Genomic DNA, 21,266 nt, shown 5'->3' on the forward strand with positions numbered 1-21,266 from the left:
AAGTTCAATTATTTTATTTGTAGAAAGCAAGTAGTTAGTTTATCGGAATCAAAGTAAAAATCAGAAGAATGAAATTTTCTTTGCTGACATAAGATCTAATTGTGCAAAGATGAATAATTTTATTTATTCCATTCTACATTCTTTTCGTATTCTTTTCACTTGTTATTTCTTAAATTAACTCACTTAGATACTTAAGATCTATTTACTATAATTATAGAATATACGAATTCTATTTTTTAGTTAGAAAATATCCTTCCACTTATCTACTTGTAAAATAAATAATCAATTTATAGGAATACAATAAATAACAATACAACAATAACAAATACAAATATACAATTGAGGTATCCATTCTATGACAACTATAGACTTACCCTCTATTTTTGTGCCTTTAGTTGGCTTAGTATTTTCAACAATTGCAATGGCTTCTTTATTTCTTCATGTATAAAAAAACAAGATTGTTTAGACTGATAGGACCAAATCTTATTCATTTTTTTAGTAAAGACTTAGAATTGGATTCTCAAATTCGAACAAAATGAATATAGAAATATAGATAGGGGAATGGGGTATAACATGTGGCTTCCTCCAAACATAAATGAAAGAACTCTTATGCATGCGGAAACGCGATATAGGTACGTGAATTATAGCTATTTTCATCAGGATCATCAGATGTATGAAATGGAAAGTCAATGTATCTAGATATATGTAGATATCTATAGTAGGATCATATGAGGGGGATGTTATTTATTCAATTACTTGTAAAGGTTCACATCAGAATAGTGCTAGTTGATGAGCGTTGCTTTGGAAATAAAAAAGAGAAAGTCAAATTCATTTAGGTTCTTCTTTCAATTCCAATAAACTCAATTCCAATAAAATGCAACTAGATCTAGTATGAATTAGCAATTAGAACATATATGGATAGAACTTATAAGAGGTTCTCAAAAAATAAGTAATTTTTTCTAGGCTTTTATCCTTTTTTTAGGTTCCTTAGGATTTTTATTGGTTGGAACTACCAGTTATCTGGGTGGGAATTTGATATTTTATTTCCATATCAACAAATAATTTTTTTTCCACAAGGGATCGTGATGTCTTTCTATGGGATTGTGAGTCTCTTTATTAGCTCCTATTTGTGGTGCACAATTTCGTGGAATATAGGTAGTGGTTATGATTGATTCGATAGAAAAGAAGGAATAGTGTCTATTTTTCATTGGGGATTTCCTGGAAAAAATCATCATACTTTCCTTTGATTCCTTATTAAAGATATTCAGTCCATCAGAATAGAAGTTAAAGGGGGTATTTATACTCGTCATGTCCTTTATATGGACATCAGAAGCCAAGGGGCCATTATTCCCTTGACTCGTACTGATGAGAATTTGACTCCACGAGAAATTGAACGAAAAGCTACCGAATTGGCCTATTTCTTGTGTGTACCAAATGAACTGAAGAATGTGAATGCTTTCTAAACAGGAGGGATAAGGGGGCATGGAATACATATGGTGAGCTACAACAATGGTTAAAGAGCCTACCATAGTTAGGTTAAGAGATAATTGAACATGCTATGACGTTATTAGGAATATAGGCCTTTATGACCCTGACCTGTGAATGGACCTTTATGAGCCTCTAAAATATCTTTTAGGTCATCACCAATGCCCCAGTTGGTCCTATACATGTGATTCGCTATCAAGAAAAGAATTGCAATAGCTAAATGATGGTGTGTAATATCAGTCGGCTATAGACTGCCGATTACTGGATCTAATCCTCCATGAAAAGTAAGAAAATTTTCTTATTTTGACCAATTCAAGGTAAAGAATGGGGTTGCTCCCTTGAAAAAACTAGGAAAAAGTTGAGCCAAAAGATCCCGATTTAAAATAAATTCATGAGGAAGTGGTATCTCTGTAGGATCTACTCCAGAGTTTAGAAATTGGTTAATTGGCAAAGATACATGTACTTGATGTCCCTCCCACGAAAGAGACCCAAGTCCTAGTAGCCCCGCTAAATGGTGATTCAATATGGATTCTACATCTTGGAACCATGCCAATTTTGGAGCGGCTTTGTGATAGTGGAACCAACTAGCAAAAAACATTAATGCCCTAATGATCAATGCACCAATTGTGGTACAATAGAGTTGTAATTCACTAGTTACTCTGGATGCACGCCAAATCTGAAAAAAGAACGAGAGGTTATTTGTGTTCCTCAAAAACCCCCGTCCACATTGCCATTCAATATTTCATGGCCCACTATTAGCCAAACCACCTGGGCACTAGGCCCAATGTGAGTAGGATCGCTTAGCCATGCTTCATAATTGGAAAAACGAGCACCATGGAAATACATGCCACTTAGCCAAAGAAAGATGATGGAGAGTTGACCGAAATGGGCACTAAATACTTTTCAATAGATCTCCTCCAAATCACTGGTGTGAAAATTGAAATTGTGAGCATCAGCATGTAAGTTCCAGATCCAAGCGGTAGTATCGAGGTCCTTTGTTAGCTTTACTGTGATCCCAAGAGGGGGGGGGGGGGGTGAATTGGTATTTTAAAATTTTAAGCTCTAGGTCAATCACCTAATACCAGTATATTCACAACCCTATGGTCAATCTAGTGCAAGTAATGTAAATGTATACTAGAAAGTAGATAAAGCAATTTAATCAAACATACATGCACCAAAAAGCAGTAAAGTAAGGGTGACACACATAAATGTTATTGAGATTCGGCCAATTGCCTACATCCCCGCCTTGGCTAACAAGCACGAGGATTACCACTATAACTTGCTCACTTAAACGGGTGGAGCTGCACCTATACAAAACAGGTCAAATTAGCACAGGGTTGATCTCAACCTTTACAACTAGCTCAATTATCACAGGGCTGACCTCAACCTACACAATCCTTATTGGGCTGGATTACCGCCCCCTCAAGCCATGCCTAGAATGCTCAAAATTACAATCAAATGGTACAATCAGAATGCTTTCATGTAAAGCGGATATGTACCCAAATAAGCTCAATCAAATACACCACAATATGATTCAATATGTAAGCTCAATGCGATCTTATATTTTAACTCAAGTATGTTTACTATCAGTGTAATGAGTGCGTGAGAGTAACAACAAACGATTTTTGTATCTCAAGATATTCAAGCAATCGTGTTCACACAAAGATGTCAATCACACTTCATATATTTCAAACAACAAGTTGTTTCAATATAAGTATATGAAGTTTTGTATAAGTTTGGTTTGCAAAAAGGTTTTAATCTTTGTATCCAATAAAAGATATAACTCAATGAATGTTTGTCACAAATATTTTTATCACACAAACAAATATCTATTCAAAGATTTATCAAAACAAAGCACACTAGATATTTGAAAGTATTTTGAAAATATTTTGCAACCAAAAATAAATACAATTTTCTTAAGATGTTGCAATGAAAGTGCAATTCTCAGAAGATCAAATAAAGTCTTCTTAGGATGAACTTATTAGCAAAGTTCCCTAAGAATCATTTTTGGTTTGGCTCTCAAGAAAATCATGTCAATCAAACAAACCAAGGAGAGCAAACCTTTCCAACAAAAACACTTAATCGACTTACAGTGTGTTTAGACAATAGTAGTAGGTAAATATGAGTGGATGAATATTCAAAGCCGCAAGGTAAAAACTCTGGGGAAATATTCTTAATCATATATTTTCAATCTGTGTGTAATTTCTCTAAATAACAGGTATATATAGGGATACCATAAATGATGCTCGATGTGGATACGATCAACATTATTAGAAAAGAATAATATCGTTTATAGTAATTAATATAGTTAAATATGGAAACTTTTCAAAATAACCCGAGAGCACCGATCGAAGAGAAACATTTTTGGTCGACCCAAGTTCAGATGGTTCGATTGACCAGGCTAAAAATGAACTTCAGAGTCGATCAACCAAATCTGTATGTCTGAGGCGATATTTCCAAATTATCGAGATTCGGTCAACCAGGGTAATAGTGAACTAAGGTCTTGGTCAACCGAAAAGAGGCAATTTTTCTATTCTTCGAGGTTCGGTCGACCAGAACTAGAATGAACTAGACTGGTCGGTCGACCAGACCGTTGGATCCCACACGTGGGGATTCGGTTGACCAGGTTGGTGTAGTATAAAAATCTCTCGGTCGACCAAGAGGTCAAATTATTGATTCCCAGGTGGTTCGGTCGACCGGGGTTAAATAAGCTGCAGAGGCTCGGTCGACTGGACAGTGGTCAACTTGTTGACCCAGACCGATTTCAGTCGATCAAGAGAAAATGACCTACGTAGGTTGGTCAATCAAAAACAAATATCCTCTTCTCAGAATTGACGTTTTATTTGATCTACTCCAGGGGACCCAAGTTTATTCTAAGATTGACTTTCGGTTAGGATACCACCAGGTGAAAGTTAGAGTAGAGGACATTTCAAATATAGCATTCCGAACCAGGTACGAGCACTACAAGTTTCTCGTAATGCCGTTTGGATTGACTAATGCACCAACAGTGTTTATGGATCTAATGAATTGGGTGTTCCATTAGTACCTAGACCAGTTTGTTGTGATATTTATTGATGATATACTGGTCTACTCAAAGAGTTTTGAGGAGCATGAGGATCATTTGAGGCTGGTCTTACAAGTGTTAAGGGAGAAAAAGTTATACGCTAAATTCTAGAAATGTGAATTCTGGTTGAGATAGGTCATTTTCCTTGGGCATGTGAACTCTGAGGATGGCATATTAGTATATCCAAGCAAAATAGAAGCAGTGATGAATTGGGTGAGACTGGGAAATACTTAGGAGGTTATAAGCTTTCTAGGTCTAGCAAGGTACAACCGATGCTTTGTAGATGGTTTTTCGAGATTATTGGGTCCACTGACACGACTCACGAGGAAAAATGTGAGGTTTGAATGGACCAATGATTGTGAGCAGAGCTTCCAGGAATTGAAGTGACAACTGGTCATTGCACCTGTGTTATCTATTCCATCAAGAGAGGATGGGTTTGTGATATACAGTGATATGTCCCAAAAGGGACTCAGGTGCATGTATATGCAGCATGTGAAAGTTATTGCCTACGCTTCTCGGTAGCTTAAAGAGTATGAAAAGAACTACCCAGTACATGATTTAGAACTAGCTGCAGTGGTGTATGCCTTAAAGATTTGGAGGCATTATCTTTATGGTGGGAAATGCGAGATCTTCATTGATCATAAAATTTTAAAGTATTTCTTCACTCAGAAACAATTGAATATGAGGCAAAGAAGATGGTTAGAGTTCATTAAGGATTATGGTTGAACCATTAGCTACCACCCAAGGAAATGTGGTGGCTGATGCACTGAGCCGAAAGCAGCAAAAGCAGCGATGTCAGCAGTGGAGATTCAACATCCTATTCATATGGATTTGGAGAGGCTAGGCATGGAGCTGATAGAGGGTGATCACTAGGAATTCATTGCCAACCTAGTGTTACAACCTACTTTGCAAGAGAAGATTAAAGCTGCTCAGAGAAATTATGCAGAATTGATAGATTTGATGGATAAACTGTAAGACGGATAAGGAGAGGAGTTTACTATTTCAGATGATGGAGCACTAAGGTTCTGTACTAGACTGTGCATGCCTGTAGATGCTGAGATTAAGAGGGCTGTCTTAGAGGAGGCACATAGATCCCTATACAAAATTCATCTTGGTGGTACTAAAATGTATCAGGATCTCTAGGAATCTTTCTGGTGGAGTGGCATGAAAAGAGAGATAGTGAAATTTGTGGAGTATTGTTTGACGTTCCAACAGGTAAAGGTTGAGCACCAAAGTTCGATAGGACAATTGCAACCACTCCACATCTCCTAGTGGAAGTGGGACCATATATCCATGGATTTCGTTACAAGATTACCATCAATGCTAGATGGTCAGAATGCCATTTGGGTGATTGTAGACCAGATGACGAAGACGGCCCACTTTAGTCCTATTAAAGTTAGCTACACTATGAATAGAATGGCAGAAATATATATTCAGGAGATAGTTCGACCTTATGGAGTGCTAATATCTATAGTTTCAGACCGAGACCCAGGCTTCACATCATAGCTTTGGAGAAGTTTACAGGAGCCATTGGGGTCTCAGTTAACATTCAACACAACCTTCATCCTCAGACTGATGGGCAGACAGAGAGGATGATTCAGATACTTGAGGATATGCTACGAGCGTGTGTATTGGATTTTGGGGGTTGTTAGACTCAATATATGTAGCTGGTTAAGTTCACGTATAATAGTAGCTATCAAGCCAGCATTGGGATGGTACATTACGAAGCATTGTATGGTAGGAGGTGTCGTTCTCCACTATACTGGGATGAAATGAGTGAGAGGAGAGTTTTGGGACCAAAATTAGTGTAGCAGGCATACGATAAAGTCCAATTAACTAAAGATAGGATCAGCATAACTCAGAGTCAATAGAAAAGCCACGCAGATACTCGCAGCCGGAAGTTGGAGTTTGATGTGAGAGATATGGTGTTTATGAAAATAGCACCATTGAGAGGAGCTATGAGATTAGGGATGAAGGGTAAGTGGACCCCTAGGTTTATTAGCCCATTCGAGATGCTAGAGAGAGTGGGTTCAGTCGCCTATAGGTTAGCTTTACCACCAACTTTATCTATAATATATGATGTATTTCATGTTTTCATATTGAGAAAATACATCCTAGATCCCTCCCATATGATAAGCTACGAGGTGATAAAACTCAGAGATACACTAGCATATGAGGAGACGCCAGTGCAGATCTTAGATAGAAAAAAACAGGAGATGCATACTAAGAGAATTCCACTAGTAAAAGTCTTGTAGAGAAATCATGCAACGGAGGAGGCCCCATGGGAGTTAAAGGAGGAGATACGACAGAGATACTCACATCTGTTTAGTGGGGCCCGTATTAGACAGGAAAAACAATAGCAATTCAGGTAAAGTAAATTCAGTTTATGTAGATTGGTTTTATTTTATGCAGAGTAGGATGATGTATGTACAAGTTGTATATTAGGCTATAGGATAGGTAGTATTTTGGGCTTTGGGAAAATTTTCTTTTATGTATATACTTGTAATCTCCTAAAACTGTATATGTAACCATGGTATTCCTCCGCCATAAGTAAGGGTGATTAATAAAATAAGTAGTCAATTTTTCCTCTGATGATGGTGTATAGCACAGATAGTAAATTTCAAGGACGAAATTTTATAAGGAGGGGAGAATGTAGTGACCCAAAAAATAAAATAATAAAAGGAAATGAGAAAATGGATAGAAAACTGTCGATGGTTTTTTGAAGGAACCAAAAAATCAGCGACAATTTTGGGAATTAATAGCGGAATGGTAAAGGTAAAATGGTAAATTTGGGGCCACGTAATAGAAAATTGGTGACGGTTTTCTGAGAAGCCAGGAAAATCGTCGACAATTTTTGGTTGCAGAGCTGAGATTATAGGAAACTGAGAGATGCATTTTTAACATAAAATCAAATACTCTCTCTCTCCTCTCCAAACCCACGAACCTCTTTCACTTCTCTCTATAATTTTTGCTTCATTAAGCCTCGTTTCAATGATTAGGAACCACCACAGGGTTTCTGGGAAGATTCTCTACAACGTAGGTGGAGCAGAATTTCAATTTGGGGTTCTCGAGCACCATACCAAAACTGAGGTAAGGGTGCTATTTGGGTATTTTTGGGGTGATTATTTAATTATTGAAGGTATAAGCTTGATGTGAATGTATTTCTGAGCTTAAATTGAGAAAATGAGATTTTGTAAAATTCAAGGTTGGTGTATATACCGCAGGCAGGCTAAGGATTTGTAGTGGGTGTTCTAGGAACCTAGGTAAGATGACAAATAGTTTATAAATTCAGGAAATGTAAGTATGAAAATTATTTTGAAAATTCAATTGAATTGACGGGGAAATATGTATGTGTATAATTTCAGGATTATGAAATTTTGAACATTGTGGACGTGAGTTAGATTTAGTAGACGAGTTTAGTTTTCCAAGTAAGGGAAATATGCTATGCCAGTTAAATTAAGAATTTTTATTTGTGAAGCATATGTATTCTTGTATATGTATTTTAGATGGTTACAAATATTAAACTATATGATTTTTAGGATTATTATTCAAACCATAAATTATATTTAGTATAAAAAAAATATAGATTTCAAAATATGGGATATTTATTTATTCTAGTTGTGTGGCATGAATTAATATCAGACTAGTACAACATTTATATAGCTTTTAGATTATCATGATTTATAGTATACATAGAGAAACATATATTTAAAAGCATTTTCAGGATACCATGATATACAGGCTTTAGAACCATAACATTCAGATTATATAGTACATTCAGATATTATAGATTATTCAGATTATACTACATATTCAGATAAGATATTACAATGTCATGGTTATTTCAATTATATCAGAATCATGGTAAAATAGTAAGATATATTATTATTATTATTATTATTATTATTATTATTATTATTATTATTATTATTATTATTATTATTATATAGTATCAAATCCCTGATGAATCAGTTCAGTTCAAATTCAGTTAATAGAGCACAATATTGTAGCTATTTCATATCAGAGTGCAGCCACATATCTCAGATAGTGTGTAGAGACCCAAATAATTATAGTAATTAAATAATAAAATAAAGGAGAGAAAATTATTTTTCAAAAAGGGGGTTTCAGCAGGGTTTCATCGACGAGTGCAGAGTGCTCATCGATGAATAGGCTTCTTGGGCTCATTGACGTGGATGCGTGTCTTGTTGACGAGACTTCACTGAAAGGGTTGATTTCAGGGCCTGAAACTCATCGACGAGGAGTAAGTGTTCACCAATGAACTCCCTTCCTGGCCTCGTTGACGAGGTGACGTGTCTCGTCGATGAATTCCAGGTGTATAAATGTGCCAACCTCGGGAGTTTAGTGCGAAATTTTTTTAGGAAACCCTCTCTCTCTTTCTCTCTCTAAAACATCTCCCCCTCCTTCTCTCTAAGTTTCTAGCTTCAATTCTCGTTGGTTCGACAATCGGAAGCTGCCACACTACTCCTGGGAAGATTCTTTTCAAATCTGCTGGAGTACTTCGTTGGTTAGGCCAACTTGGGTACCATCCCAAAATCTGGGTAAGTTGGTTATTTTTAGTTTTATGAGGTATTTGGTGTTTTTGGACTAAGGAAAATTCTTTAGATAGTATAATATTAAAGTGTTTTTGGCTAAAATGCAATTTCAAGATGTTGAGTTGGGGAGCACACGGGTGTAGGTTTGGAATATTTTGTGGGCTTCTTAGTAAGTTAGCCTTTTTCATGAAATTATTTATTACTATGCAACATTTGTTTTCAAGAAAATACGTATGTTATAGAATTATGTTTGGAAATACTGCTGGTTAATAGGGAAATGATTTTAACACATTTTATATGGAAATATGATTTCAAAATAAATTATGAGTTTATAAGGCTATGTACATTTGAGTGGCATGAGTATAATACTTCCATGAAAATTATGTTATATTAAAATGTTATGATTTTTTCCAAGATAAGCATGTTATGACAGTTCCAGGAAAATCCTAAAAACAGTACAGGAACTATGGTTTTAAAATTATGATAAGCAGTGTAAGAATTTATGTTTATTATGTTATGGATTATTCCAGCGTAAATGCCATGATTTTTACGTTATGAATTATGTCGGCATAAATGCCGTAATTTTTATGTTATGAAATATGCTGGCGTTGACGCCGTGATTATGTTTGATATGTAAAAAATCATAAAATATGTTTATGTGAAATATTACTCTGAATTACGAAACAACTATGTCTTAATATGGAATATATTATATGTTATCAGAACCCGAATAGCTTAGTTTAGTTTTATGAAGCACGGTATCGTAGCTGCATGTTTACGTTTACATTTATGTTAGTGCTACCACACATCTTATGTAGAGTGTGGGAGATGGCAGTCGATGTGGCTTTATGGGAGTGTCGTAGTTCCCCTGGTAGTCCGGCATAGGTGGAACAGGCCCATCGTACTTACACACCTATGTTTGAGTTAGCATGGTCGGTCAGCCATTGCTAGGTCCTGCTTTCGGGCCGCACAACCCTATCATGTAGGGGGGTAAGACATGACAATAACTAACTAACTATCCATATTGGGTAATAATTAAAGTATGATATGGTTATACAAGATAATTTTTCAGTATAGAAATATAGTATGTTAAGCTATGTTATGATAAATCATGTTTTGTTCAGATATGATACAACTGTTTATACCTGATATGAATTATGCACAGTTTATATGCATATTATGAAAAATACGCATGTTGCCACACATTGATATTAATTTTTCTTCCTTACTGAGAGGTGTCTCACCCTAGCATTACAAACATTTGAGGAAATCTAGGTAGGAGGGTAGATAGAGCCCCACAACAATAAAAGTGGACCGAGCTACCCTGTTAGTAGGGTAAGTGGTTGATCTAGGGTCAGATGGGTTTTGGATTGAGACCCTAGGGATACTTTTTGGGACATTTTGTGTATGATTATATGTATATGTATATTACAGATTTAGTAGAACTTTGGTATGGTTTCTGGTGTTTATGGCATGTATGTAATTTTATGTTTCTTGCTACTTAGGTATTAGAATTATGTGATAGATATATTCCTGGTACCCATGGATCCAGGTTGATCATGATTATGATAGTTTAGCTGGATGTTAGAATTATTAATATTATTTTTATGTGAAAAAAATATATATGGTAAATTAGGCAGGTTGTTACAATTCGGTATCAAAGCCTAAGTTGCTAGGTTCTGTAGACTCTAGAGTGTAGTAGAAATGATACCAAAGTATAGGAAAAAGGATTCGAGGTTTTGTTCTGCAATTTAGAGGTAGAACTTCCATGGTGGTTTTTGTGTCTTTCATGAGGTGACGTTTTAGAAAAACCATAGTAAACTATTGCTGGGTTGTGTTTCTAAAGTGTAGTACTGAATCTTGAATTAAGATAGGAATGTCAAGGTAGAGGAATAATATGAGTTTTGGGTAGATATGTAAATTATAAGGGTGGAGTCCCTAAGCTATGTTTATTATCCTTTCAGGATGGACCCGGGTAGTGGCAATGCTCATGCAAGCGGTAGTAAGGGTGTAGGGCCCTCAAGGGCAAGCAGAGATGATTCAGATGCAATATTACATAGTGTGGCTTAGTAGGTCATGGTTGAGATCGCACAGAGCACTAGAGAGTAGGGAGACCTATCTGCAGGCCACGGATGCATGATAGAAAAATTCACCAAGATGAACCCTTCGACATTTTTAGGAGGAACTGATCCTGCAGTCTCCAAAAACTGGATGCAAGAAATAGAGAAAGTTTTGGCAGTTCTGCAATGCACGGGGGAGCATAGGGTTTTATTTTCCACCTATAAATTGACAGGAGAGGCTGAAAGATGGTGGACTATGGTAAAACTATTAGAGGAATAGAGGGCGGTGCCTATAGCTATGACTTGGTGTCAATTTAAAGATTTGTTCTTCGATAGATATTTCTCAGCCATTATCAGGGAGGCCAAAGTGGAGGAGTTCCTAAATTTGAAGTGGGGAAATCAAACAGTCTAGAAGTACGCGGTGAGGTTTATAGAGCTATCCCGCTTCGCCTCGTACATCATACTTGATGAGGCAAAGAAGGCAAGGCAGCTTGAAAGAGGTCTGAGGTGAGAAATTTATAACCAAGTGGCAGTGTTGAAAGTGCACGACTTTGCCGAGTTGGTAGACAGAGTAGTTGTGGCTGAGACCGATGAGTGGATGGTTGCGGAGGAGTAGAGATAGAAGAAGAGGACTATGCCTTCAAGATTTCAGCAGGGATCTAGTCGGAGCTAGTGGAGGAGAGGTAATTATGGCAGGGGATTGAGATAGGAGACGAGAGGTCATGAGACTCAGGGTATCCAGGTCTACCCAGCTTGTCAGACATGTGGAAAGAGATACTTGGGAGAGTGTCGAGCAGGGAGTGGCATCTACTATCGCTGCAGTGTATATTTAGTACAAGATTGCCCTACATCACTTGGTACCGCACTTGCTCCCATACCACACCGAGGAGGCTATCAGGTGCCTCGTGGAGGTCAGCAGAGGAATGTAGCTCCGACGAGGGTTTATGTTTTGACACCGGGAGATGCAGAGGTTGCAGACGACGTTGGGACAGGTACCTTTACTACTTTATCATATCAAGCTATTGTTTTATTTGATATAAGTGCCACCCACTCTTTTGTGTCTATTGGATATGTTAAATTGTTGGGTGTTGAGACACAATTATTAGATTTTGAATTGTCAATAGCAACACCGACAGGGTCAGTGATGAGGTGTCGTATGGTGCTTAGGGTTACCTAGTAGAAATTTAGGAGAGAGTATTACCAGTTGACCTAATTGTGCTAGATTTGTATGGATTCGATGTAATACTAGCTTTGGACTGGCTGACACCATGCTAGTATCGGCTGTCATCTGAAAGAGGTGATTTTCAAACCACCAGGAAAGCTAGAATTCAAATTTGTGGGATTGCGGGTGCAATTCCCACCTCAGTTAGTGTCAGCCATGCAGGAGAGAAAACTACTTCTAGACAGATGTTAGTGGTTTATGGCCTATGTAAAGGAGGTGACAGAAAATAGATTGAAGCTTGTCAGTAAACACCAATGGTTAAGGAGTTTTCAAACATTTTTCCAGAAGAACTACCTGGATTGCTTCCCGATCGTAAGATATATTTTGTTATTGACTTACTTACAAGGACAACGCTGATCTCTAAAGCTCCTTACTGAATGACTTTAGCAGAATTGGGAGAATTAAAGGATTAGTTTATAGGATTTATTGAATAAAGGGTTCATCAGGCCTAGTGTATCACCCTAGGGAGCTCTAGTACTATTTGTGAAAAAAAAAGATGGGTCTATGAAGATGTGCATAGATTATAGGGAAATAAACAAAATAACAATTAAGAATAGGTAACCTCTACCCTGTATAGACGACTTTTTTTATCAACTTTAAGGTACACGAGTCTATTCCAAGATCGACCTTAGGTTAGGTTATCACGAGGTGAAAGTTAAAATTGAAGATATTTCAAAGACAACTTTCAGAATTAGGTATGGGCATTATAAATTTCTAGTTATGCCATTTAATCTAATGAATGCTCCTACTGTATTCATGGATTTAATGAATAGAATCTTTCACCAGTATTTATACCAGTTCGTTGTGGTTTTCATTGATGACATACTGGTCTACTCGAGAAATGTTGAGGAGCATGAGATGCACTTAAGGCTAGTACTTCAGATGCTTAGGGAAAAGAAATTGTATACCAAGTTTAGCGAATGTGAATTCTGGTTAGAGAAAGTTACGTTTTTGGGGCATATTATATGAGGGGATGAAATTTCAGTGGATCCCAGCAAGATAGAGGCAGTGATGAATTTGGGCTAGGCCAAGAAACATCAGGAAGTCAGGAGTTTCTTAGGACAAGCAAGTTATTACCGACGGTTTGTAGAAGGGTTTTCAGCATTATCTGGGCCTTTGACACTACTAACCAGAAACAATACCAGGTTTCAATGGGACGACTGTTGTCAGCATAGCTTTCAGGAATTGAAGCAAAGGCTCATCACAACACTAGTATTGACTATTCCATCAGGAGGTGATGGTTACGTGATCTACTGTGATGCGTCTTTGAGGGGGCTCGTGTAACGACGTGATTTTTCTTGCCATTTTTTTCCTTTATAAATATATACTGTGAAATTTCACTACCCTGATACCTTTTATTTTGAATCATACTATCATCACGGTCCAAGTAGGAACCATGGAACCTGAAAGACAATAAACTACCTATGTAGCGGGAAGTAGAAATACATACAACTATATCAATATATATACAATACCAGAGTGTCAGAATATTTACCAAAATATGCATACACAACTATTCCCAAAATACCCTTATCTAGACCTAGGGACTACTCGTACATGACTTCCTAAAAACACTCACCCTACAAATAGGGCAGTACTGTAGTCCTCTCTATCTACGAGCCTAATCTACTCACCTAGCTGGATCACCTGAAAAACATTAAATCACTGGGATGAGACAACGCTTAGTAAGACGAAATATGCTATAACTAGTGTGTGGCAGCTGAGTTTACATATTTGTAAAAACTAATTTAGAAATACCATAAATAACTGAGTTTGAGAAAACACATATAAATATTACAATATAGCTCATACCAAAGTTGCTTAACATAAACTGATTTTTTGAATATTCTATTCATAATACTTCTAGTATTTATAAGTATGTCTAAGGTTTTTGTAAATATATATATATATATATAATAACTGAGAAAATTTCCCTCGATGAATAACTGAAAGTCATGATTTAACTCCTCATGATAGGGTTGTACGGCTTGAAGGGGGGACCTATCCTGGCTGGCCAACCAAAATAAGTAAATTAAACTCCGAAAGTCAGATAGGCCTTCTCAATCCTAACTGACAGGGAGCCTGTCCACAACATAGACACGATCAACTACTGAAAATCCATATACTATCTGAGTTATGTGGTTGCACTATGAACTGAAAATAACTATGGTACCGTGCTCTGCTGATTGAATCTGGTTCATCAGGGTCTGATACTATATATGTAACTGTTGTTTCTATATTACTGTTTTACCATGATTTTGAAAATAACCATAACCCTGTAAAAATGATATGAAAATCTAAAAATATGAATAGATGATTGAATATTTGATATCTTATAACTGAATGTCCGAGTATTTGGGTGTTATTGTTCTAAAATCATGGTGTTCTAAAATTAATGAAAATATATGTTTCTATACATATATGGTAAATCATGTTTCTGAATATACTGTATAATTTCTATCTGTATGTGTATTGAAAATTCATCATTCTATAAGACATATATATATGCCATAATATTTTTTCCTAATATACTATAAAACATGGTATTTGTAGTTGCATAAATACTGTGCTAATTTTCTATAAGCTCACGCCACACGATTTAAATAGATAAAGTCACATGCTCCTAAATATGTATTTTCTACTATACAAATATTTTATAATCCTAATAATAATAATCTAGTAAAACATGTAATTTATGTTGATAATCATACTAAAATTCCTAGCATAGCATATTTCCCTTACCTCGTATTTTAGCTCACCTACTAACATTCAAATTACACCTCTGGCATTTATAATTCCATAATCCTGAAAAAATATTATATATATCCTATCAATCAACTGAATACACAGAATTTTCCTCATTTTTCCATCTTCGGAATCATAAACTATTCATTGTTTACCCAGGTTTCTGAAAAGATGTCCATTGGGGTCCTTAACTCACTCTTGCAGGGTCCCCAAAACACCATATTCCTGAAAATATACTACCCTAATTTTACTTCACAAAACTCCAGTATATTCTTATATAATACAAAATCTAGGCCCAAATGAACTTGGTAATACTGGAAATACTCAAATAATCCACTCATCCTGGTTTTGGGATGGTTCCTAAACTTCTTAAATCAACATTTCGCTCCGACTATGTTGTAGATAATCTCCCCAGAATCACCGTGGTAGCTTCTGATCGTCAAATCGGGGAGAATCAGAGCCAAAAACCTAGAGAGAAGGAGGGAGCACCGACTGTTAGAGAGAGAAATTGAATTGGATGAAATTCTACATTGAAAAATGAATTTTGGCATACTTATATAGTTGCCTTCGTCGACGAGACACATCACTTTGTCGACGAAACCTAGAAGAGAGTTCGTTGACGAACGCACATTCTTGGTCGACGAATTTTAGGCCTTGAAATTACCCATCTTGGTAATCTTTTGTCGATGAGACATGTGGCATGTGATGAATCCAATAGGGAATTCATCGACGAGGCTGAAGGGTTCATTGGCGAACCCTATTTTTTCGCCCTTTTTAAATTTTCTTTTCCTCTCTTCTTTTAATAGTTAATACTATAATTATTTGGGTCTCTACATACTCCCCTCCTTATAAAAATTTCGCTCTTGAAATTCACTATCTGTATTGAACACCATCCTTAGCATAAAATGGGCTACTTATTTTATTACTAACCCTCACTTATGGCAAAGGAATATCGTGGTTACATTCAAGGTCCTAGGAGATTACAAATATACTCATAAAAGAAAATTTACCCAAAACCAAAACACTACCTATCCTATATTCTAAATTGCAATTACACATTTATTACTTTGTACTAAACAAAATAAAACCGTTATTATTTGAACTTTACACATCACTATTGTACCCCACTAAATAGGTGTGGGTATTTCAGATGATTTCCTCTTCGAGCTCCCAAGAAGTTTCTTCCATCGCGTGATTCCACATGACTTTTACTAATGGTATTTTCTTACTATGCAATTCCTATTCTTTTTTGTCTAAGATTTGTACTGGAGCTTCCTCATATTCTAGAGCATCACTGAATTCTAATTCTACATAAGTGATGACATGGGAAGGATCTGAGACGTATTTCCTCAACATAGAAATATGAAATACGTCATGTATTCTGAACAAAGCTAGTGGTAAAGCTAGCTGATAGGCAATTGTCCCAATGTTCTCAAGTATCTCAAATGGGCCAATAAACTTAGAGCCCAACTTACCATTCTTCCCAAACCTCATGACTCCCTTCAGTGGTGCTATTGTCAAAAACACATGGTCACCCACTTTAAATTCCAATTCTCGGCAGCGAGTATCTGCGTAGCTTTTCTGCCGGCTCTGTGCTACACTAATTCTATCTCGAATAATTCAAAATTTATCATATGCCTACTGCACTATTTTGGACCCCAAAACTCACCTGTCACCTAACTCATCTCAATATAAAAGGAGAACGACACCTCCTACTATAAAGCACCTCATAAGGTACCATGTCAATGCTAGCCTAATAGCTATTATTGTAGGCAAATTCAACCAGTGGCAAATACTGGGTCCAACTACACCCGAAATCCAATACACACACTTGCAGCATATCCTCAAGTACCTGGATCATTCTCTCTGTCTAACCATCTATTTGAGAATGGAAAGCGGTACTGAATGCTAATTTGAGACCCCAAAGCCTCTTGCAAGCTCTTCCAAAACCGTGATGTAAAGCATGGGTCACGGTTTGAGACTATAAATATTGGCACTCCATAGGGTTGAACAATCTCTTGAATGTAGATCTCTCAATCTGTTCATAGGGTAGCTAACTTTAATAGGTAAAAAGTGGATTGTTTTCATCAGCCGATCGACGACTACCCAGATGGCATTCTAACCATGTGGTGTCGGCGGTAGCCTAATGAAAAAATGCATGGATATATGGTCCCACTTCCACTTGGGGATGTAAAGTGGCTGTATTTGCCCTACCGACCTCTGGTGTTCAGCTTTAACCTACTGGCATATCAAGCACTGCTACACAAATTCGGAGATTTGCCTTTTCATGCCACTCCACCAGAAATACTCTCATAGATCTCTATACATCTTAGTACTGCCAGGATGAACCATGTATAAATATTTGTAGGCCTCCTCTAAAATCATTCTCCTAATATCATCATCTGTAGGTACACATAACTTGGAAAGAAACCTCAAATCTCTGTCATTAGAAATTCTGAACTCCTCTCCCTGACCATTCTGTGTTCTAGCTTTTACCTCTTCTAATTCTAAGTCATCTCCGTGAGCGGCTTTAATCTTTTCATATAGCATAGGATGCAAAACTAGCTTAACAATAAATGCTTGAGGATCATCCTCCACTAACTCCATGCCGACCCTTTCCAAGTCCATCTGAATTGGGTGCTGAATTACTGCTGCTAACTACGCTGTACCCTATGATTTACGACTCAGTGCATCAACCACCACATTTTCTTTACTTGGGTGGTAGCAAATGGTGTAATCATAATCCTTGATGAGCACTAACCATCTCCTTTTCCGCATATTCAACTCTTTTTGTGTGAAGAAGTACTTTAAACTTTTGTGATACGAGAATATCTTGCATCTCTCACCATACAAGTAATGCTTCCAAATCTTTAACGCGTGTACCACTGCAGCCAATTCCAGATCATGGGTAGGGTAGTTTTTTTCATACTCTTTCAACTATTGGGAGGCACAAGTTACACCTACCATACTGCATCAACACATAACCAAGTCCTTTCAAAGACGTGTCACTATAAATTACATAGCCATCACCCCTAGATGGAATCTTCAGTACTGGTGTAGTGATGAGCCGCTGTTTTAATTCTTGGAAGCTCTACTTGCATTCATCATCCTATGCAAATCTGGCATTCTTCCTGGTCAGTCACATCAAAGGCCCTGATAATCCTAAGAATCCCTTTACAAACCGACGGTAATATCCCGCCAATCCGAAGAAACTCCTAATCTCCTGAACATTTCTTGACCTTTCCCAATTTACCACCATCTTTATTTTACTGGGATCCACTAAAATTCCATCCCCTGATATAACGTGCCCCAGAAATGCAATTTTATCTAACCAGAATTCACATTTGCTAAAGTTGGCATACAATTTCTTTTCCTTGAGCGTTTGAAGTACCAGCCGTAAATGTGTCTCATGCTCCTCAAAACTCCTAAAGTAGACCAATATATCATCAATGAAAACCACAATGAACTAGTCTAAATACTGATGAAACACCTAATTTATTAAATCCATAAATACTGCAGGTGCATTTAGTCAACCCGAACGACATCACCAAAAACTCGTAGTGTCCGTATCTGGTTCAAAAAGCTTTCTTAGAGATGTCTTATGCCTTAACCTTCACCTAATGATAGCCTAATCTGAGATCGATCTTGGAATAGAACTGTGTGCCCTAAATCTAATCAAATAAATCATCTATACGGGGTAAACGATATTTGCTTTTAATGGTTACCTTGTTAATTTCTCTGTAATCTATACATATCTTCATAGATCTATCTTTCTTTTTTTACGAACAGCACTAGTGCTCCCCAAAGTGAGATGCTAGGTTTGATAAACCCTTTATTCAATAGATCCTGTAACTAGTCCTTTAATTCTCCCAATTCGGTTGGAGCTATACAACAAGGAGCCTTAGAGATCGGCACTATCCGTGGAGGTAAATCTATAGCAAAATATACCTCGCGATCAGGAGGCAACCCAAGTAGCTCTTCTGGAAAAACATCTAGAAATTCCCTTACCACTGGTGTCCTGTCAAGCTTCGATTCATTTTCTGACACTTCCTTTACAAAAGCCATAAAACCCTGACCTCCATCTAGGAGCAGTCTACTTGCTTGCATGGCTGATACCAATTGTGGCGAGGCACGCACATGTGAACCAAAAAATCGATATTCTTATTCTCCAGGGGGTCTAAAAATTACTTCTTTTTTATGGTAGTCAATACGGGTGTGATTAGCCTCCAGCCAATCCATATCTAATATTAAATCAAATCCCTGCATGTCTAATATCATAAGATCAGCTGGTAGTACTTTCTCTTGAATGGCCATTGGAAAATTCCTAAGTACCTTCCTACATCTCACAGTAGATCCAGTTGGCATAGCTACACCTAACTCAACATCTAACAACTGTGCTTCAATCCTAGCTAACTTAGCATACCCCAATGAGACAAAGGAATGGGTGGTACCTGTGTCAAAAAAAAAAAAAACAGCTTGATAAAGAAAAGCAATAAAGATACATGTAACGACGTCTCCAACTACCTCAGTGTCTCCAAGCATCAACACATATACCCTCGCCGGGGCTACATTCCTTTGTTGGCCTCCCTAAGGTGCCTAGTAACCTCCCTGGTAGGGTCTAGGAGCTGGGACCTGGATCGGAAGTCCTGGGCATGCTCATGCCATGTGGCCGGGTCTTCCAACTGATAATAGATGTCTCTCTTAGCCCGACACTCTCCCAAATGTCACCTCCCATACGTCTAACACACAGGGTATGTATGCACACCCTGATTCTCACGAGGCTCTGTTATCTACCTCTGACCTCCCCTATAACGGTCTCCTCTCTATGGGTCTCGATTGGAACCGGCCTGAAAACCCTGAGGCACAGGCCTCTTTCTCTAATTCTGAGCTACGATGCCTCTCTGCATGCCACTCTCAATAACCGCAACCCTATCCACGAACTCCATGAATGTATGAGCCCAAAAACTAATAACCTACTCAAACAAGTTCTGCCTGAGGCCTTCTTCAAACTTTCTCGCCTTCTCCTCCTCGTCCGGTGCCAAATGTGGGGAAAACCAAGACAACTCAATAAATCGAGCTGCGTACTGTGATATTGTCATTTGGCCCTCAACTAAGTGCATAAACTCTACTGCCTTTGTGCTTTGAACGATAGCAGGGAAATATCGCTCAAATAATAACTCTTTGAATCGACTCCACGTCACTGGCATTGGATCCGGCCTTTGCTCCTTAATCAATCGCGCCGATCTCCACCAACATTTTGTCTTTCCTATCAGTTTGAACATCGTAAATACTACATTCTATTCATCTGTACATGGAAGCGCTACCAATGTCTCCTCAATGTCCTGGACCCAATTTTCAGCCATAATCGGGTCAACTCCTCTAGAAAAAGATGGGGGCTTCATCCGCGTAAACTGCTCAATCGTGTAGCTACGCTCCCCTAAGCTTCTGGCCATCTGAGCCATCACTCTATCACCCCCAGCATTCGTACCACTGCTTCTTAGGTCCATCCTGAAAGGACAAAGAACACAATTTATGGATCCTATCTCTCAAGAAAATCTAATTTATTTCATTCAACTAAAATCTCATATTCACTATTAACTCTCCTCCTTGATCTTAATTCAAAATCAAATCCTTTAACCTAGACACATGACCTAACAATAGTTTACTATGATTTTCCTGAAATCGTCACCCAGGAAAGACACAGAAACCACCACAAAAATCCTATACCCAGACTACAAAACAAAACCTCAAATCCCCTCCTATACTCTGGTATTGCTTCCGCTGCACTCTAAAGTCTACAGAACCTAACAACCTAGGCTCTGATGCCAAACTGAAACGACCTAATTTTTCTTGCAATTTTTTTCCTTTATAAATATATACTGTGAAACCTTTTATTTTAAATCATACCATCATCATAATCCATGTAGGAATCGTGGAACCTAAGAGATAATAAACAACCTATGCAGCGGGAAGCAGAAATACATATAACCATATCAATATATATAGAATACCAGAGTGTCAGAATATTTCCCAAAATATGCATACACAACTATACCAAAAATACCCTCATCAAGACCTAAGGACAGTATACATGACTTCCCAAAAACACTCACCCTACAAATAAGACAATAGTATAG

The 21,266-nt window shown here is 37.4% G+C and overlaps 1 pseudogene; it reads right to left on the reverse strand.

Moving 5' to 3' along the window:
- Window positions 1-1,197: 1,197 nt before the first annotated feature.
- On the reverse strand, window positions 1,198-20,636 carry LOC131151340 (photosystem I P700 chlorophyll a apoprotein A1-like; annotated as a pseudogene).
- Between the last annotated feature and the right edge of the window lie 630 nt (window positions 20,637-21,266).

Source organism: Malania oleifera, chromosome 3, assembly GCF_029873635.1.
Source record: "Malania oleifera isolate guangnan ecotype guangnan chromosome 3, ASM2987363v1, whole genome shotgun sequence".
Taxonomy (NCBI): domain Eukaryota; kingdom Viridiplantae; phylum Streptophyta; class Magnoliopsida; order Santalales; family Ximeniaceae; genus Malania; species Malania oleifera.